Below are 21949 nucleotides of genomic sequence, written 5' to 3'. Positions count from 1 at the left end.
GATGCTAGCCACATCTATTACATCTGCTGTAATTTTATTAGACAATGTTATATCCTAGTGCTGTTTTGTAATTTGCAGATTGTGTAGAAAGGATCAGTGACAGACATTTGTAATGATAGAAGGTCTTTTATTTGGCTGGGTATGAAATCCCAGCTTTTAAATGATTCAGATCTAGGCCAATAATTCACTTAGAACTTTTGTTTATAGTAGTTGTGGTGGATTGTAGTCTATTTCCAAAATTCAGTTCTGTTGAGCTTAATTTCAGTAGATTGAAGTGTTGTAATGTGCTGGAAATTACTGAGCAGAAATTTCGATCTCATTTGTGTTTTAAAAAATTCAGATATTTTACTCCTACTTTCCCAGAAAAAGAAAATATTGCTGTTATTAGTCATTGTAAAAACAGCCACTTTGGTTACAAATATATTAAGCAATCTTAAAATACCATTGGTAGGGATGGTAAGATTAAGAGGCATATTTATTGGAATGAAAATGCAGTAGCATTTTGTAAAATTAACCTTAAATAACAATGATAATTTTCAGGAATAGCAGGATTTTAACAAAACAGAGGATTGATTTATTTCAGTAATATTGTTCTGTGACGAAAAAAAGAAGCTGCCAGGGTCAAACTGGCTTCCGTGCACATTTCATTAATTTACTTCAGATCAGAGCCAGAGTCATTATTTCCAGTGACTTAAGGCCTCCAGGGCAGACGTGGAATGGAAAGAGCATGCTGCCTGCTCCAAAATGATGCTTACTGAATCTGAAAGGTCATGTCATGTTTTCTGGCAATTGACTCGATGGATTTGGATTCTACAACATAAGGTCAGGCAGCTCCACTCAGCACATGTTTATGGGGAAATGTGCCTCCTAGTTATTTCACAATGACCTTATTACCCTGCTAGACTGATGAGCATTGCACGGACCTCTTATACCTTCTATTCTGCTGAGAACACATCTTGCTTTCAAAAGGGCAAACCAGCTTCCAAAGGGTCATATATCCCATTAGTTAATCTTTAATGTGGCTTTGCAGTTAGAGATCACTATTTCTGCTGATTCCCCAAAAGATGAGTATTGGACCTACTTTGCTTATGAAACACCCATTATTCACTTTGTACATATAATATAATCTTAACTTATGTTTTATTTAATTTTTTTCCATGTTCTCTCCTGACACTAATAGACCACTTGACCCCCTCCAACTTGGCCATTATCCTGTGTGTCAGTCAGTGTTAGCAGGCTTCATGACATTGGGTCATCATAGCCAACCCCTTGATATCAATGTCAATATGTATATATTTCCAAGTCCCTGCCCTGCCCCAAAATTCCCACCATCTGTCTTGGCCTCACTAATACAAAGTCTCCTCCCTATTCTCCCTTCCCCCAGTCTCTATAAATGTGAACATCCAAAATTTTTCTGCCCACATCCTAATCCAATCATCCTTATCCAATCATTCTCAGCCAATGCCCCATTATTGCAAATGCTTATTGGCTCCCAGTTTAACAGCAATTTGATTTAAAAATTATTTTCTTTATTTTCAAACCCATTCCCTGCTTCCTCAACTACCTTCCAATAACTCTACTGTCCCTGTGTAACCACTTGCATGTATCTGCTTTAAAATCTGTTGTCGTGCCTCAGCTCCCTCGGCCTAAGGCTTCGGAATTTCCTCCTTAAAACTTTGGGCTTCAGTATTTCTCCTTCCTTCTTTCATATGTTTCCTAACCTTTTGACCAAGTTTTTGATCACTTTACCTAGAAGGTCTCTGAGTGTATACTTACAATGTTGAATTTAGCAGCAGAAATGTCATTTACATAGAACTGTACAGGTCCTTCAGCCCACAATTTTGTGCCAAACTCTAAACTTGCTCCAAGATCATTCTAGTACCTCCCTTCCACATAGCTCATAATTTTTCTTTCATCCATGTGCCTGCCTAAGAGTCTCTTAAATGTATTGTATCTGCTTCTACCTCCATCTAGGGCAGAACATTCCACACACCCATCACTCTCTGTGTGAGAAACCTACGTTTACATTCACCCCCTCCCCCCATACTTTCCTCCAATCACCTTGAAATTATGCTCTCCTATGTTTGCCATTACCAACTTGGGAAAAAAAGGTGCTAACTGTCCACACTGTTTGTGCCTCTTATTATCTTATAGACCTCAATCAAGTCACTTCTCATCCTTCTTCTCCTAGCTTGGACAATCTTTTGTCATAAGACATACTCTTTAATCTAGGCGGCATTTTGGGAAATCTGCGCCCTCTTTAAAGCTTCTGATGCACCATCAATAACTCTCCGAGACGTGAGGCGAGATATAGGCTTTTATTGACTGGAAGAAAGAACAAGCAGCAATTGACCACCATGCTACATCCTGGAGTCTGAGAAGCAGGGCTCAGGCCTCAATCGCCTTTATACTGGGGTCTGTGGGAGGAGCCACGGTCAGTGGGAGGAGCCACAGGAGCAGTCAGCCGGGGGGGGGGGGGGGGGGGGCGTGTCCAGACAGGTATATGTAGTTCACCACAGTTTCCATGTCTTTCCTCTAATGGGGTGACCAGAACAGAATACAATGCTCCAGTTGTGGTCTAACCATTGTTTTATAGAGCTGCAACTTTACCTTGTGGCTCTTGAATTCATTTCCCTGACTAATGAAGATCAACACATCTTACGCCGTCCTAACACATGTGAGGGCAAATCAGAAGCCATGGCTGGCAGAAGAGGTCAGGGTGCAGCTGAGAGATCAGGATGCTACCTTCAGATTGGGGAATAAAACATCCTTCAGGTCAGCAAGAGCTGCGCTTTCCCGTACCATCAGGAATGCAAAACGAGATTATTCACAGTGAATATACAGCAATTTCCGTGACACCAGATTGAGCACATGATTACAAACAAGAGAAAATCTGCTGATGCTGAAATCCAAGCAACACATACAAAATGCTAGAGGAACTCAGCAGGCCAGGCAGCATCTATTGAAAAGAGTCAATGTTTCAGGCCGAGTCCCTTCATCAGGACTGACAGAAGGCACCTAATAAAGTGGCTACTGAGTGTAAGTCAAATGTAGCCTCTTGTTTTGGGAAGCTCCAAAATCTATCAAATTATCGATAACATTGTAGAATATTCCTGTTTCCGCTCAACGGATGATAGCTTTTACAACTTTATTGGCTAGGAGAGCCATTTTGCTTAAATGGAAGGATTCTAATCCACCTGCTGCTGTTTATTGGCTTACTTCCATTATGTCCTGTTTAAGTTTAGAGAAAATAAGAAGTCAGACATTTGATATGTCCTTTAAATTTGAGGAAACTTGGCAACCTTTTATTCAATATTTTCATATGCTTTGATTTATGGCTCTTCCAGTTACCTCCTCGAAATGTTGGACTTGATCAGAAAGTTTTTCATTTTTCTTGCTTTCACTCTCAGTTTGATCTGCCCAGTTCTCTTTCTCTCTCTCTCTCTCTTTTTTGTTTTTTGTTTAGTGGGGTTTTTTATGTATATTAAAATTATAAAAGCTTTTTTTAAATCTTTTTTCTTCTTTCCAGGGAATGATAAGAGGAGAATCGATTATCTTATTCTTTATTACATACTATGTATGATCTTGATAATGTTTATTTTACCTTTTATATGAATTGTTATTGATATAGATATTTGAGATATTCCCCTCTTGTTTTTATATATATATGTACTCTTTTTTAATTAATAAAAAGATTGATAAAGAAAGATAACATTGTGGGAACTTTTTTTTCCTCTAAAGAATGGATGTGGATGTGTTATCTTATCAGAAAACACCAAATGAAGCTTTCTCGTGAGTCATTGTTGCTCATGATATCCATTGGTCAGAACAACAACATGCTGCTCTGTCTATCTACAACAGAGGAAAAAAGAGCAGCTTTCAAAATCTTCATTGATTGTACTGGGAATGAGTGCTGGGCGGTGACTTCAGAGATAGTATTAGCATCAGGAGATCTCAAAAAAGAACAAGATATTTTTGACACTGTGCCATCAATTTATTATATGAAAATTAAGAGTTTCTCTCAATAATTGGTTGTTCGGAGCTGCCGAGTGGATATTTGCAATGTTGTTAAGGTCAAAACTAGGGGTAATAGGGGGTGGGAGGACAGGAGGAGACACTGAATGTTGCATCTTCCTTCAGGTTATGTGTGTTATCAGATGCTTACAAAGATGACTGATGTCAATATGTTAGTTCAGTAGAGTGAATTCTCTCAATTGAAGACCAGAGAACTTCAAGCCCATTTCTGGACTTGAAACAAGTGCACATCTTTTCCAAGAGGCTGATGGTTATGAAGATCTGTTGGTTTACATTTCAGACCCTAATATCAGCTAGAAATGACAAACTATGACTGAAGGAAAATACAATGCCTTCACACAGTGATCAGCTTTATATTCTGTTAAAAAAAAATTACAAAATTTGTCCTACTGAAGGGTCTTGGCCCGAAACATCAACTGTTTACTCTTTTCCATAGATGCTGCCTGGCTTGCTGAGCTCTTCCAACATTTTGTGTGTGTTACAAAACCCTAGATTATAGTGATATTTTTCCATCGAAGGCAGAAAGTTACTAGTGGAACCGGACGTTTGTAAATTTGGGACCCCTGAGGTACTTCTGCGCTCTAAAAGGCTGTACATTTAAATTATCTGGAGCATTTTAGTTATGGCAGATGACATGCTACAATAATGTGATCAGACATCATTGAAAGTCTCTCAATGGGTTTGCCTTGGAGGTCTCTCCCAGCAGCTGTCCATGATTGTCCTGTGCCATTCACATGCATGACTTCTTTCCTCTGATTGAGTTCTACTTTTGACTTTGCCTACTCTACCAAATCTCATTTTTTGTGGCTGCGCAAGTCTACAAATGACACAGCAGCTCAAATAATTCATTGTCAATCATGGTAGCATAGTAATTCTAGCCCTCTGCCTTTCCAGTTGCAAGGGCCTTCCTGTCAGCACACCACTGGGCTCCTCACTTTTAATCTGAAAGTGAATGTGAGCCTAATAGCAGCAAAAATCTGTTTGATTTTTGACTTTTCCAAATGCTAATGGGAGTTCCTGGTGTGCTGGAGACATTTTAGTCTGTGAGGTCTACATGTGATTCTGAATGAGTCTCCTTGTTTCTCAGTAAATGTATGGATGTTAGATGATGAAATGCTGAATCAGCTCCTTGCATGGCAAGCCAATGACTTACTAAAACTGATGAACAATTTGACAGGAAGCAGTTAAAATCCTTTACCACTAATACAGCGGTGTAGCAGAACAAGCAGGCTAACAATTAGCAGCAAGTACCAAGGAAAGCTGACATAAAGTGATGGCTGACTCACTCCATTAGTTTGCACCTGCATTAAGTTCTTTGGACTGAGCTGTGCTGGCAAGTGGAACATTAATTATGTGATTCAGGCAGGTATGAACCGTAAATGAAATGCTTGGCAGGTTGCTGCTCTCACAGTGTCAACAGTTGTCCTGAGATGGGAACATGGTGAGCAGTGGTATTCCCACTGTACTCAGATTCCAGCTTTTTTCCCTGATGAGTAGGACCATAGGATTGATGCACCTTCAATAACTCTGAGACGTGGGTTAAGGTAGGCTCTTATTGGCTGGAAGAAAGCACAAGCAGCAAGTGACCACCACACAACATCCTGGAGACTGAGGAAGGGTCTGTGCCTCCAATCGCCTTTATACCGGGGTCCGTGGGAGGAGCCACAGGAGCAGTCAGCAGGGGGGGCATGTCCAGACAGGTATATGTAGTTCACCACAAGGATCAAAAGAATTAGGAACAGGAAAAGGCTATCCAGCCCCTCCAGCCCCCATTTGATAGGATTATAGCTGATCTAATGTCCTTAAATATACTTTCCTGCCCTTGTCCCATAACTCTGGGTTCCCCTGCCTATGAGAAATCTACTGCAGCCTTTATAACAAGTATTCTTCCTCTGTCGCAGTGAGTTCCAAAGACCTACCGCCTTTCAAGAGAAGAAATTGTGCCTCTTTTCATTTTGAGACTGTGCTTATGCTTTGGATTGTCCCATGAGAAGAGTTTGGACATTTTTACAAAGTAATTACTCTTCAAAAGTGATTTTAACCCAAGTTTAGAATTTCAGTTGAGATTCCTGGAACTTCTACACAAAACCAAGTGGCCAGCACAACATAATTAGTGGCGATGGATGGCGAGGTAGCTGGACATCAGAAAGGGAAAGCTGAGGAACTGAGAGGGGAAGTATAAATGAACACAAGGTCCTAGACTCAAGATTCTAGATTATTTATCACATGTACATTGAAGCATACAGTGAAATGTATAATTTGCATCAACAACCAACACACCCGAGGGTGTGCTGATGGCAGCCCGTATGTGTTGCCACACATTCTGGCACCAACATAGCAGCCCCGTGATGCTCGACAGAACACAACAAGTAACAAACAGCAACAAAAACAAGCCCTGTTCCTCTCTCCCATCCATGCACATACTAGGTCCTTTAACCCCAGGTCCATCCTCCAGTAGACACAAATTTAGGCTTGCAGACACTGGACTTTGACCACTGCAAGTGGACTCACAGAGATCTGCAGACTCAGTTCCGGTCAATAGGCCTCAACTTCAGGATTTTCGATTCGTCCTTGGGTCTCAATCCTCAGCATTGATCCCGTGAATCATGAGCCACTGCATCCACGAATGATTCTGGGAAAGTCTTTCTTATTATAGGTTATGCTGAACAGCTGCTTGTAATGTACCAGAAGTACTGCTGGGATTACAACCTCAGAAATCCTGCTTTTTAATTTGCTACCCATATCCCTAAATTCAGGTTGTAGGACCTCAACCCTCCTATATTCATATCCAAGGTGGTCAGAGATTCTGTCTACTCACTCCTACCTCTATTTCCATTGAAGTCTTTTCTTCTGCCAGTTGCACATCTGAGACATCCACAATGCTGTAATTTCAGCTTTGGCAACAGCTACTTTCAAACAGAATGGTTCTGGAGTGAGATGGAGCCTGACACTTCCCTAACTACCTACCCGCTTCCCTTTATTTGTCTGGTTGCTGCACGATGCCATTCAGACTGCTTTTCCTTAACTTACATGACGACTCCCTCTAAATATGTGCTACCTATCTAAGTGGCCAAGAAAGGAACTGTGGACTCTTGAACAAAAAAGGGTAACTACACTCATTAGGAAATCTACAGATGCTGGAAGTTCAAGCAACACACACAAAACGCTGGTGGAACGCAGCAGGCCAGGCAGCATCTGTAGGGAGAAACGAGTCTGTGGTGGCCAGTGCTATCATGTTTGCTGTTGTGTGCTGGGGCAGCAGGCTGAGGGTAGCAGACACCAACAGAAACAACAAACTCATTCGTAAGGCCAGTGATGTTGTGGGGGTGGAACTGGACTCTCTGACGGTGGTGTCTGAAAAGAGGATGCTGTCCAAGTTGCATGCCATCTTGGATAATGTCTCCCATCCACTCCATAATGTACTGGTTAGGCACAGGAGTACATTCAGCCAGAGACTCATTCCACCGAGATGCAACACTGAGCGTCACAGGAAGTCATTCCTGCCTGTGGCCTTCAAACTTTACAACTCCTCCCTCAGAGTGTCAGACACCCTGAGCCAATAGGCTGGTTCTGGACTTATTTCCACTTGGCATGATTAACTTATTATTATTTAATTATTTATGGTTTTATATTGCTATATTTCTTCACTATTCTTGGTGCAGCTGTAATGAAACCCAATTTCCCTTGGGATCAATAAAGTATGTCTGTCTGAAACGCTGTCAACGTTTCGGGCCGAGGCCCTTCATCAGGACTGGCGAAGAGTCTCAGCCTGAAATGTCGACAGCGCTTCTCCCTGTAGATGCTGCCTGACCTGCTGCGTTCCACCAGCATTTTGTGTGTGTTGCTTAACTACACTCATTCCTTTTTCTGGTGTTCTCAGAACCGCTGGTCTCACTTTAAGGATTCTTCATCTTGCTATTCCATTCTCGTTATTTATTACAATTTTTTTATGGTCGCATTTGCACAGTCTGGTATTCATTGGTCCTGTTTACAGTTATTGTTCCATAGATCTGCTAGGTATGCCCGCAGGAAAAAGAATCTCAGTGTTGTACGTGGTGGCATGCGTGTGCTCTGATAATAAGTTTTACTTTGAACTTTATCTGAAGAGGGAAGTAGTGTGCAGTGAGCTATAAGAATGGTGATGTGAATGTTGTGGTAGTGATACAGTAAATAGTTAAGAATTCTACCTTCCAAAATTAAGAGCTACGTTTCTTCATGTATAAACACTGTGCCCTAATGCTTTTGAGCAGATATTATACTGGCTAACTATCTTTCTTGAAAGTGACACTGAAACGCAAGTATTGGAATTGATGGATGGCAGGCATTAGTCATAAGCTTGTATGTACCCTCTGAGTCCATACAAACATAAGACATAAGAGCAGAATTGGATCATTCAGCCCATTGAGTCTGCTGTGCCTTTTAATCATGGCTGATTTATTTTCCCTCTCAATCCCCTTCTCCTGGCTTTCCCCCATCACCTTTGACACCCTTACTAATCAGAAACCTATCAACCTCAGCTTTAAATATGTCTGATGACTTTGCCTCCACAGCAAACTGTGGCGATGAATTCCACAGAATCACCAATATCTGGCTAAAGCAATTCCCCTTGTTCCCACACAATTGAGGGGGAATGTTTACACGCATTCACTGTTAGTGCAGATAAGTCTTGCACCACCCTCAGTTATTGTCTCCTGTTGTCCACTCTAATTGATCACTAATTAAAAGTACGAACTTGGACCATTGTTACATTTGTGATCATTTACCATTTGCTGCCAATTTAATGGCTGCTTGAGGTATACAGAGTTTGAACTTTGTCATAAGCACTGTGAGGTCCCCATCCCTCTTCAGCAATTGCATCAAGGCCTGGCACCCCTATTATATGTAAATCTCTCTGCTACAGAAGTACTGGAATTTTAGAAGGACCATCTCCAGTTTGTTGTCTCTTCCATATGTAGGTTCTCTTCTTCAAGGAAGAAACAGTGGGTGTGATGTAAAGAGAGAAATGGATAGCTGAGACTATTGGTTGAAGGTGACTTTGGTAGAGAGGCAAAATGAACAAAGGTGAGTTTGGATGTTGTGTGTGATTCAACAGATGAAAATATTCAAGATTGCATTGACAGGAAGGGATGAGTGTATCTCCAGGGTGAGTTAATGAGAAGAGTGTGCTGAAATAGATTTATGAGTACTAGTTGATAACCTGTACATCAGGAGGTGGGTGAATAAACCACTAGACTTACCTTTCCAGATCTTATAAAGGTGTTAAATTGTTTGAGAAATTGTATCCATGCATAGTGGGACCACAAAAGCTGCTCACTTTATTGATATCCTCAACCATGGGTAATTGCTTTCACGAAGCACCTTCTGCCTCCCATTAACTGAGAGAAAATTGCCTTACACATCTCTACAGACATCAAGGTGTACACAGATGTTACTGGGACTTGTGGACCTGAGTTACAGAGGTAGATTGACTTTATTCTCTGGAGTGCAGGAGAATGAAAGCTCCTATAGAGGTATACAAAATCATAAGGATTATAAATAGGATAAAAGCATGCAGCAAGTTTCCCCTCATTTGGGTGAGACTAGAACTAGAGCTTACATGTTTAGGGTGCAAGGTGGAATATTAAAGGGTAATCTGATGGAGAACTACTTCACTTTAGAGGGTGTTGCATGTGTGGGATGAGCAGCCAATGGAAGTAGTGGATGCAAGTTCAATTTCATTTTATTTATTTATATTTAGCAATACAACATAGAGTAGGCCGTTTCAGCCCTTTGACTCATGCTGCCTCAGGAACCTCACCACCCCAATTAATCTCAGGACAATTAACAATGATTAAGCTAACCTACCCAGCATGTCTTTGGACTGTGGGATGAAAATGGTGCACCAGGGGAGCATTTGTCATAGATATTCACTCTCCAGCACCAGAGGGTCTTCTTGTCAAGCTCAATTTTCTAACTTTGTAGCTGATACCTCTAGAGATCAATGAGTTGTTTTAGAGTAAGTTAATCTTCCAATCAATATACTTTGTTCAGCTTCCTATTATAAATGGGAACCAGTCTTCAGTTGTTAATGTAAAAGGCAAGCAAAAAATAGTCTGAAGTTAAAACAACATATTTTTAAGCAAGCAGCATTGTCTATAGAGAACAGGTTGCTGGACACAGCATGAGGCTGGCTAATCAAAATATGCTGTGTAAGACAATGGGGTTATGTTGATTGGCTTGCATCAAACCAGACAAAGTTGGATGTTATTCAGTTCAAGGACACTTACAGGCCAGATTGGTATTATCATTTAGCATATCAGATAGATGAACTATCAAGAGTTGGAAGACTTGCATAGTCAGAGAATCAGGATTCACAGCATTAATTGTGGGTGTTTGGGATATTTGTCCCCAGAGGTTTTTAGACCATCTGTGTGAAAAAGTATCTGGAGAAATATCACATGCATGTGAAGTCATCCAAATGGCAAAAAAATTGTATAAATGCAGAAGAACTGTCAGGCTTTTTAAGATGGTCAAGGAATATCAAGAAAAATGAGAGAAAGATAGTATGAACTAGAATCCATTCCTCTGCCTTTGATTTCTGCACAGACAATTTGTTCATCTGCAAATCTCCGGAATGTCTATTCAGTTTATAGGAAATATATGTGTTTTTGAAATTGTTTATAATTTGGTAATATTTTATAAGATAGAAATCCTCTGTGAGCTTTAAATGTGTTTGAAGAATTTTAGCTAATTTTAAACTAATATAAAATAAATTAACTTTGTTTAAACTACTTTGTTATCTAGAAGTATTTCTTCCTTGGTAAGGAGATGGGACCCACTGCTTAAATAGTGGGTATTGGTAGTTAAACTCACCATGGAAGACAAACAGGGAGGTAATCTAGCTTTATAAGAGAGGGTTGCTACAGTATAACCACCCTTTAGTGAGGGTACTCGTAACTATCTGTATCAACAGGGGCTTAAGATCTTTGTTTGAGTTTAGAATGTTGAGTTTAGAAGTTTGGATCAGTACACAGATAAGAGAGGTATGGAAGGTTATGGTCTGTGTGCAGGTAAATGGAACAAGGCTGAAAATGAAGCAGCATGGACTAGATGGGCCAAAAGACTTGTTTCTGTTCTATAGTTCTCTGTGACTTTATAATGCTAACACTGACATGAAGAGTGGTCTATCGTGGTCAATACTACATTTTCTTTTTTTTTGTAAATCAGTCTCTAGATTCTTTACACAATGGAGCAAGAAGTTGAGTCAAGTGTGTTGCAATCACATTCACGCAGGAAATCACATGTTAAAATATCAACTGATCTAAGGAAGCTCTGACAAATGTGCTGAAGAAAACCTTAGAAACACAGGATACTACAGTTGTTGGAATTTAAAACAGCACCCAAAGAAGTGGAGGAACTCAACAGGTCAGGCAGGGAAATGGACAGCTGACATTTCAGGTTAAGATCTTCATCTGGACCGTATGACAGTCTTGAAGGGAGATTTCAACTGTCCATGTCCCTCCATATATTCTGCCTGATCTTCTGAGTTGCTGTTGCTGAAGTGAATTTTAGTTCTGCTGTAATTGACCTAATCACAATTGTATTGTAAATATTACATTCTTCCCATTAAGCCTAATTAATTAAGCCTAATTAATGAGCTTTTGCGGATTAGCTAAAGATTCAGTTTTCTTAAGGAAGATTCTTGGAGGAGATCCTTAGAGGCAGGATTAATGAGAAATTAAAGAAACATAGTCTGATTAGAAACAGTCAGCATGGCTAATTGAGGGGTAGGTAATACCTTATGAGCCTGATTGAATTATTTGAGGATGTGACAATTGATGACAATGGATGTAGTGTATATAGATCTTATTAGGAGATTTGATAAGGTTCCCCAAGGTAGGTTCATTCAGAATGTCAGGAGCCATGGGATCTAGGGAAAATTGGCTGCATGGGTTCAGTACTGGCTTGCCCACTGCATGGAGGTTGGTGATTGCAAGTGTTCCATATGGATCTGTTCTGGGATGCCTGCTCTTTGTGAATTTTATAAATTATTTTAATAAGGAATTGGAGGGGTGGATTAGTGAATTAGCAGATGACCTGAAGATTGGGGGTGTTGTGAACAATGTTCCCTCTAACTTGAAATGACCAGTGTGTGCAAAAGGAGGAGCTTTGGAAGGTTAATGACACCTAATGGTGACTCCTTTCCTTACATCTTTGGAAACAGCTCTATTTCCATCTTTAATACCTCTATTTTTCCCTTTCAGGGTTCTTTTAAAGACCCTGACCTGGAGTTACATGCTGACTATGGGAATGGGACCTGCTCTCAGTGTTCCATAACTGGCTGTCGTTCGGCACGCCAAAGGCTCAGCCTAAGAGTCCGGCTTGAATTCAGAAGCCGAGGATCTCAGTGCTCTGTAGACAGGCGGATCGAGGGTTGGTGTCACGACAGGAGACCCGTGTGTCGTCGAAGGAGTCGGGATATCTGCTGTGTGCCTGGAGACACGGGATCTTTGCGATCTTCAGGCACAGAGCTTGAAAAAAGTAACGTAATGGACTTTTAACATCGTAAACCAGCGAGTTGTTTGATATGTCTCCCCGCTCGCTGGGAAAATGGAGACATCTCTTTCTCCCTTATTAGGGAGAGAGAGAGCCTGTGGTATGTCGAATACCGGGTCTTTGGGGTAACTGCAAGTCTGTGTCTTTTGCTATTGTTTTGCTCACGGTTGAGTGCTCGATGCTTCTTCTTGCCGGTGGGGGAGGGGGGATTGTTGCTCGCTGCCGCTTACGTGCAGGAGGGGAGAGCTGGAGGGGGACTTTGGGGTTCTAACGTTTAACTGTCGTTCATTCTTTGGGGCACTCCTCTGTTTTTGTGGATGGTTGCGAAGAAAAAGCATTTCAGGATGTATATCGTATACATTTCGCAGACATTAAATTGAAATTCTGAAGATCTTGTGCTGTGCAATTTTTTGCCCAGTGACAACAATATGTGTGCACTAAATGTTCAAGTGGAAGTAAACCAGAAGCTATTATCAGGGATAATAAACTACCAAGCTTGTTGTTATTGTTTAAAAGAAATAAAATAATACACATCAACAAGTCTTATTTTTACTGTTTCATTAAGTCATTCCACTTTAAATGAACTAGCAGTTGCTTAGCGATTCGCGGCCTTTGCTTTTTTGGAATTCGACGGAGTGACTCAATAACTTCTTCAATAAAAGCAGTTAAATAAGCCAGTTCTAAAATCTGCAGACAATTCACTACAAACTCCACATTGTCAACACTGTCAGCATCAGAAACTGGAAAAGAAAATATGATTGTGTACAATCGTGAAATATACTTAACATGCCAATGAGTTAAGGGGTGACATTTTGTGCGCGGTTTCAATTCCTTTGTGTGCTAGTAGCGAAAGATGTGTGTGTGCGCACACATGCACGCCTTAGAGGGAACATTGAAACCGATCAAGCCCAGAGGAGATCAAAGTTCTTATTTGCAGTGTTTTGCCAGTTGTTAAAATGAATACCTCTATATATAAAATTTAGTGTGCACATGTTTCGTCATTGTGCAAAAAATTGCACAGCGCAAGACTTTTGCACACTCTGGTCATTACAATTTAGAAAGGAAACTGGTTCAAGAGCCGTGAGGTATTGTTGCAGTTCTCTAAAACTCTGGCTAGACCGCACTTGGATTATTGCTTTCATTTCCGGTTTCCTCTCTATAGGAAGGACCAGGATATTGCCTGGAGTAGAGAACAGGTCTTATGAGGATAGGTTGAGAGATAGGAGGATAGGTTTTTTTCTCTTTGGAGCTAAGGAAGATGATAGATAGATAGATAGATAGATAGATACTTTATTCATCCCCATGGGGAAATTCAACTTTTTTTCCAATGTCCCATACACTTGTTGTAGCAAAACTAATAACATACAATACTTAACTCAGTAAAAAATATGATATGCATCTAAATCACTATCTCAAAAAGCATTAATAATAGCTTTTAAAAAGTTCTTAAGTCCTGGCGGTTGAATTGTAAAGCCTAATGGCATTGGGGAGTATTGACCTCTTCATCCTGTCTGAGGAGCATTGCATCGATAGTAACCTGTCGCTGAAACTGCTTCTCTGTCTCTGGATGGTGCTATGTAGAGGATGTTCAGAGTTTTCCTATAATTGACCGTAGCCTACTCAGCGATGTTAAACTCTCCAGTACTTTGCCCACGACAGAGCCCGCCTTCCTTACCAGCTTATTAAGACGTGAGGCGTCCCTCTTCTTAATGCTTCCTCCCCAACACGCCACCACAAAGAAGAGGGCGCTCTCCACAACTGACCTATAGACTTGATAAAGATGTGACTTGATAAAGATGAACAAATGCTAAGAGTCATGGGTCGATTGGATAACTGGAGACTTTTTCCCAGTGTGGAAATGGTGAATACAACGGGCATTATTTTAAGATGTAAACACGATAAAGAAAGCAGATGTTGGAAATCCAAAGCAACACACACAACATGCTGGAAGAACTCAGCAGGTTAGGCAGCATCTATGGAGAGGAATGAACATGCAATGTTTTGGACTAAGAACCTTCTTCACCTTTATATTAAGGTGATTGGAGGAAATTATAGGGAGGATACCAGAGGTAAGATTTTTTACTCAGAGAGTGGTGGGTGAGAGGCAGATATATTAAGGACATTTAAGAAACTCTTAGGTAGGCACATGAATGATTGAAAAATGGAAGGCTATGTGAGAGGGAAGGATCAGAATTAGGCTTAATATCACCAGCATATGTCATGAAATTTGTTAACTTAGCAGCAGCAGGACAACGTAGTACATGATAAATATAGGAAAAAACCCCAAAAAATCAATTGCAATTAAATAGTAAAATTAAAAATAGTGCAAAAACAGAAAAAAGTGAAGTGGCGTTCATGGGTTCAATGTCCATTTAGGAATCAGATGGCAGAGGGGAAGAAACTTTCCCTGAATGCTGAGCCTGTGCCTTTAGGCTTCTGTACCTCCTTCCTGATGGTAACAATGGGATGAGGGCATGTCTTGGGTGATGAGGATCCTTAATAATGAATGGCTCCTTTCTGAGTCACCACTCCTTGAACATGTCTTAGATACTATGGAGGCTAGTACCCATGCTGGAGATGACGAATTTTACAACTTTCTGTAGCTCTTTCGGTCCTGCGCAGTAGCCACACTGCCCCCCCACCCCCCCACTCTCCCATACCAGGCAGTGATGCAACCTGTCAGAATGCTCTCCACTGTACATCTGTAGATATTTTTGAGTGTTTTAGGTGTCAAACCAAATCTCCTCAAACTCCTAATGAAATCTAGCCACTATCTTGCCTTCTTTATAACTGCATCGATATGTTGAGACCAGGTTAGATCCTCAGAGATCTTGACACCCAGGAACTTGAAATTACTCATACTCTCCACTTCTGATCCCCCTATGAGGATTGGTTTATGTTAATTCATATTACCCTTTCTAAAGTCCACAATCAGCTCTTTGGTCTTACTGATGTTGAGTGCCAGGTTGTTGCTGCAACACCACTCAACTAGTTGGCATATCTCACTCCTGTACACCCTCTCGTCTCCACCTGAGATTCTGCCACCAATGGTTGTAACATCAGCAACTTTATAGATGAAATTTGAGCTATGCCAAGACACAGACAGACAGACAGACAGACATAATTTATTGATCCCGAGGGAAATTGGGTTTCGTTACAGTCGCACCAACCAAGAATGGTGTAGAAATATAGCAATATAAAACCATAAGTAATTAAATAATAATAGGTAAATTATGCCAAGTGGAAATTAGTCCAGGACCAGCCTATTGGCTCAGGGTGTCTGACACTCCGAAGGAGGAGTTGTAAAGTTTGATGGCCACAGGCAGGAATGACTTCCTATGACGCTCAGTGTTGCATCTCGGTGGAATGAGTTTCTGGCTGAATGTACTCCTGTGCTTAACCAGTACATTATGGAGTGGATGGGAGACATTGTCCAAGATGGCAAGCAACTCGGACAGCATCCTCTTTTCAGACATCACCGTCAGAGAGTCCAGTTCCATCCCCGCAACATCACTGGCCTTACGAATGAGTTTGTTGTTTCTGTTGGTGTCTGCTACCCTCAGCCTGCTGCCCCAGCACACAACAGCAAACATGATAGCACTGGCCACCACAGACTCGTAGAACATCCTCATCATCGTCCGGCAGATGTTAAAGGACCTCAGTCTCCTCAGGAAGTAGAGATGGCTCTGACCCTTCTTGTAGACAGCCTCAGTGTTCTTTGACCAGTCCAGTTTATTGTCAATTCGTATCCCCAGGTATTTGTAATCCTCCACCATGTCCACACTGACCCCTTGGATGGAAACAGGGGTCACCGGTGCCTTAGCCCTCTTCAGGTCCACCACCAGCTCCTTAGTCTTTTTCACATTAAGCTGAGTCACACAGTTATGGATATAGAGGGAGTAGAACAGTGGGCTAAGCACACACCCCTGAGATGTGCCAGTGTTGATTGTCAGTGAGGCGGAGATGTTATTACCAATCCGCACAGATTGTGGTCTTCCAGTTAAGAAGTCGAGGATCCAGTTGCAGAGGGAGGTACAGAGGCCCTTGTTCTATAGCTTTTCAACCAGGACTGTAGGAATGATGGTGTTTAACGCTAAGCTATAGTCAATGTACAGCATCCTGACGTAGGTGTTTGTGTTATCCAGGTGATCTAAGGCTGTGTGAAGAGCCATTGAGATTGCTTCTGCTGTAGACCTATTCTGGTGATAGGCAAATTGCAGTGGGTCCAGGTCCTTGCTGAGGCAGGAGTTGATTTTAGCCATGACCAAGTTCTCAAAGCAGTTCATCACCGTAGATGTGACTGTACGATAGTTGCTAAGGTAGCTCACACTACTCTTCTTGGGTACTGGTAAAATTGTTGACCTTTTGAAGCAGATGGGAACTTCTGACTGTAGCAGTGATGTTGAAAATATCTTTGAATACATCTGCCCGTCCATTGGCACAGGTCTTGAGAGCCTTACCAGGTGTATCATCGGGGCCTACCAACTTGCAAGGGTTCACCCTCTTGAAAGACAGCTTGACTTCAGCCTCTGAGACAGAGATCACAGGGTCACCTGGTGCAGCAGGGATCCTCACAGCTGTGGTTATATTCTCCCTTTCAAAGCTGGCATAGAAAGCATTGAGCTCGTCTGGTAGGGGAGCATTGCTGCCATTTTGATGCACCATCAATAACTCTCTGAGACGTGACGCGAGATATCGGCTTTTATTGACTGGAAGAAAGAATAAGCAGCAATTGACCACCATGCTACATCCTGGAGACTGAGGGCAGGGGTCAGGCCTCAATCGCCTTTATACTGGGGTCTGTGGGAGGAGCCACAGGAGCAGTCAGCAGGGGGGGGCGTGTCCAGACAGGTATATGTAGTTCACCACATTCACCACATTTTAAAAGAGAGTCCCCATGGGGCGAAGTTTCTTACAAGTATATTTACAGGTTAAGTCTATCAGGTGGTCGAATCTGTCGCTGCGATCTACGTAGCACCGGCTGTGATTGCACAGGTGCCGGTGGTGATTGCACCGGAGACGGTGGTTGTGCTGGTTCCGGCCTAACTGGAGGTGTCAGCCCACTAGGCATCAGTGATCCCTCATGCGTGTGTGAGGCACCTGGTATATGTGCGTGCGAGACACCCGGTATAGGAGTGTCGTGAGGAGTCTGTGTAGGGCTCAGTGTGCGCAGTGTCACGTCGGGTACAGGGTTCATAGTTACCATGGAGTGTTCGGGGTAGTGGTCTGCTGCTCCTGCGGGCGCCAGGTCGCGGACGGAGACCGTGTCCTCCCGCCCATCAGGTAAGACCACGTAAGCATACTGGGGGTTCGCATGTAGAAGGTGAACCCTCTCGACCAGCGGGGAGTATTTATTGCTCCTCATATGTTTCTGGAGCAGCACTGGCCCTGGGGATGTCAGCCAAGCTGGTAGGGTGGTCCCAGTGGCAGACTTCCTGGGAAAAGAGAATAGGCGCTCATGAGGGGTGGCATTGGTGGACGTACATAACAGGGAATGGATAGAGTGGAGTGCCTCAGGGAGGACCTCCTGCCATCGAGAGACCGGCAACCCTTTTGACTTAAGGGCTAAAAGTGTGGCCTTCCACACTGTGGCATTCTCCCTCTCCACCTGTCCATTTCCCCGGGGATTATAGCTCGTGGTCCGACTAGTAGCAATGCCCCTAGCCAGCAGGTACTGGCGCAGCTCGTCACTCATAAAGGAGGACCCTCTATCACTGTGGATATAGCAGGGATATCCGAACAGAGTGAAGAGCTGGCGCAGGGCTTTTATGACGGATGTGACAGTGGTGTCGGGGCAGGGGATGGAAAAGGGGAACCGCGAGTACTTGTCGATAATGTTGAGAAAGTAGACATTGCGGTTGATGGAGGGAAGGGGGCCCTTAAAGTCAACACTCAGTCGCTCAAAGGGGCGGGTGGCCTTGATAAGTTGCGCCTTTTCAGGACGGTAGAAGTGCGGTTTGCACTCAGCGCAGACTTGGCAGTCCCTGGTCATCATCCTGATGTCCTCAAGGGAGTACGGCAGGTTCCGGGCTTTCACGAAATGGTAAAATTGGGTGACCCCCGGGTGGCAAAGATGTGCATGGAGGGCGTATAGCTGGTCAAACTGCGCGCTGGCACACGCTCCCCGGGATAGGGCATCAGGGGGCTCATTGAGCCTTCCAGGCCGGTACAGGATGTCATAGTTGTAGGTGGAGAGTTCTGTTCTCCACCGCAAAATTTTATCATTTTTGATTTTGCCCCGCTGTTGGTTGCTGAACATGAACGCAACTGAATGCTGGTCGGTCAGCAAGGTGAATCTTTTGCCGGCGAGATAGTGCCTCCAGTGCCTAATAGCTTCCACTATGGCCTGGGCTTCTTTCTCCACCGCGGAGTGCCGAATTTCAGGGCCTTGAAGGGTACAAGTAAAGAATGCTACTGGCCTGCCTGCCTGATTGAGGGTAGCAGCCAGCACGAAATCGGAGGCGTCACTCTCTACTTGGAAGGGAATGGTCTTGTCCACCGCATGTATCGTTGCTTTGGCAATGTCCCCTTTAATGCAGCTGAAGGCCGCGCAGGCCTCGGCAGAGAGGGGAAAAGTGGTAGACTTGACTAGGGGGCGGAAGCCCAGGCACCGTCTGAGGGCTCTGAGGGTGGTGGGAAGAAGGAGTTCTAACAGGGGGCGCATACGGTCGGGATCAGGGCCAATGACCCCGTTTTCCACGACATACCCAAGGATAGCGAGTCGGGTGGTTCTGAACACACACTTGTCCCTGTTATAAGTAAGGTTCAGAGCTTTGGCCACTTGGAAAAATCGTTGGAGGTTGGCGTTGTGATCCGACCAGTCGTGACCACAGATGGTGATATTATCCAGATAGGGAAATGTGGCCTTCAGTTGGCACTAGTCCACCATCCGGTCCATTTCCCTCTGGAAGACAGAGACACCATTTGTGACACCGAAGGGGATGCGCAGGAAGTGATAGAGCCTGCCGCCCGCCTCGAATGCGGTGTAGGGGCGGTCCTCTGGGCGGATGGGGAGCTGGTGATAAGCGGATTTCAGATCTATGGTCGAGTACACCTTGTACTGAGCTATCTGATTGACCATATCTGCGATCTGGGGTGGGGGTACGCGTCAAGCTGCGTGAACCTATTGATGGTCTGGCTATAGTCCACGACCATCCTATTTTTCTGCCTGGTCCGAACAACAACCACCTGGGCCCTCCAAGGACTTGTGCTTGGCTCAATGATCCCCTCCCTGAGCAGCCGCTGCACCTCCAACTGAATGAAGGCCCTGTCCCCCGCGCTGTACCTCCTGCTTTTAGTTGCCACAGGTTTACAGTCGGGGGTCAGGTTGGTGAACAGCGATGGGGGAGGGATCTTGAGGGTGGAGAGGCTGCAAGTGGTGTCAGTAGCGCAGCTGTTGGCATGGTGCTGGGTGGGATGTGCGGGTCGGTGTGTGTGTGTGGTCAGTAGCGGGGTATATGACGAAGTCCCACAAAACTGAGGATTCCTGACAGTGAGTGGTGGGAGGGGCCCGTCATATGCCATAGTCACACTTTTGAGATGGCTCTGGAAGTCCAGCCCCAATAGCACAGGTGCGCACAGTTGAGGCATGACCAGTAGCGCAAAGTCCCGATATTCTGTGCCCTGCACCACCAATGTCACTACACAACCCACCCGGATGTCTGTGGAATGCGACCCAGAAGCTATGGTGACTCTCTGGCTTACCGGCCATGTCACGAGTCCGCAGTGTTGCACTGTGTCCGGGTGAATAAAACTCTCAGTGCTGCCCGTGTCAAACAGGCAGCTAGTCCTGTGCCCCTCCACCAGGATGTCCATCATTGACCTTGCAAGCTGGTGTGGGGTACTTGGTCGAGGGTTATGGAGGCCAGAGTTGAACTGCTGTCTTGGTGCCTGGTAAGCACTGGTGGGTCGGGGGCGGGGCAAGGTGGCGCCGACAAAGATGGCCGCCCCATCCGGGCAGGGAAGATGTCGGCCCCCATGCCTCACACGCAGCGCTGCCCGACCCCGCTCATGGTTCAGATTTACAGACCCTGGCGAAATGGCCCTTCTTCCCGCAGCTGGAGCAGGTCGCTTCTCGGGCTAGGTTTTCGGGGGTGCTTTTCGAGTCCGCAGAAGTAACACTGTGCGGACTTGCGACCGGCAGCAGCTGTGGTCGGATTTGGGGAGTTTGTGGACTCGCGACTGGCAGAAGCAGCGGTGAATTCGCTCGCAGGTGGCGGGGTCTGAGGTGTCCATGGGACCGGCGGGGGATCGCGCGGCTGGACAGCATCAGCGTTGCGCAGAGCAGCCTCCAGCGTGTCAGCCAACTCGATCGCCGAGCGTAAGGTAAGATCGGCATTTTCCAGCAGCAGCTGGCGCACGTACACTGACCTGATCCCCGTAACAAAGGCGTCTCGTACCAGGAGCTCCGCATGCTGTTCCACCGTGAGAGTTTTGCAGTCGCAAGTTCACACGAGTGTCTGTAGGGCTCGGAGAAACACGGCGCTCGTCTCATCGGGTTGCTGTTGTCGCGTCACTAAGCGATGTCTTGCGTAGACGGTGTTCACCAGCCGCAGGTACTGTCTTTTGAGGGCTTCCAGTGCCCCTTGGTAGGTCGGCAGGTCTCTGATAAGTGAGTAAACTTTCAGGGTGACCCTCGAGAGGAGAATTCTGTGCATAACAGCGGGCTCAGTCGCACTAACCTCCTCCAAGTATGATTGGAAGCATGCAAGCCAGAGTTCAAAGGCAAGAGCTGCTTCCGGGGCTTGGGGGTCCAAGTCCAATTTTTCCGGACGTAAAATACTTTCCATGTTTTAAAACTTCCAGTCAATAAAATTGATGCACCTGAGACGTGAGGCGAGATATCGGCTTTTATTGACAGGAACTAAGAACAAGCAGCAGTTGACCACCATGCTACATCCTGGAGACTGAGGGCAGGGGTCAGGCCGCAATCGCCTTTATACCGGGGTCTGTGGGAGGAGCCACGGTCAGTGGGAGGAGCCACAGGAGCAGTCAGCGGGGGGGGGGGGGGGGCGTGTCCAGACAGGTATATGTAGTTCACCACACATTTATGATGTTGAGTTTCGCTTTGTAGGAAGTAACGTCCTGCAAACCCTGCCAGAGTTGACGTGCATCCGATGTCGCCTCCAACCTCACTCAGAACTGTTTCTTCGTTCTTGCAATAGCTCTCCACAAATCATACCAGGTTTTCTTCTACAGGCCTGGGTCACCGGACGTAAATGCTGCAGATCTAACCCTTGGCAGACGACAGACCTCCTGGTTCATCCACAGCTTTTGGTTTGGGAATGTACTGCATGATTTTGTAGGCCCACACTCATCCACCCAGGTTTTAAAGAAGTCGGTAACAAGTGCTGCATACTCATCCAGATTTTAAGATGAG

The sequence above is a fragment of the Hemitrygon akajei genome, chromosome 30 (assembly GCF_048418815.1).
Source record: "Hemitrygon akajei chromosome 30, sHemAka1.3, whole genome shotgun sequence".
Taxonomy (NCBI): domain Eukaryota; kingdom Metazoa; phylum Chordata; class Chondrichthyes; order Myliobatiformes; family Dasyatidae; genus Hemitrygon; species Hemitrygon akajei.
This window is presented reverse-complemented; position numbering follows the sequence as displayed.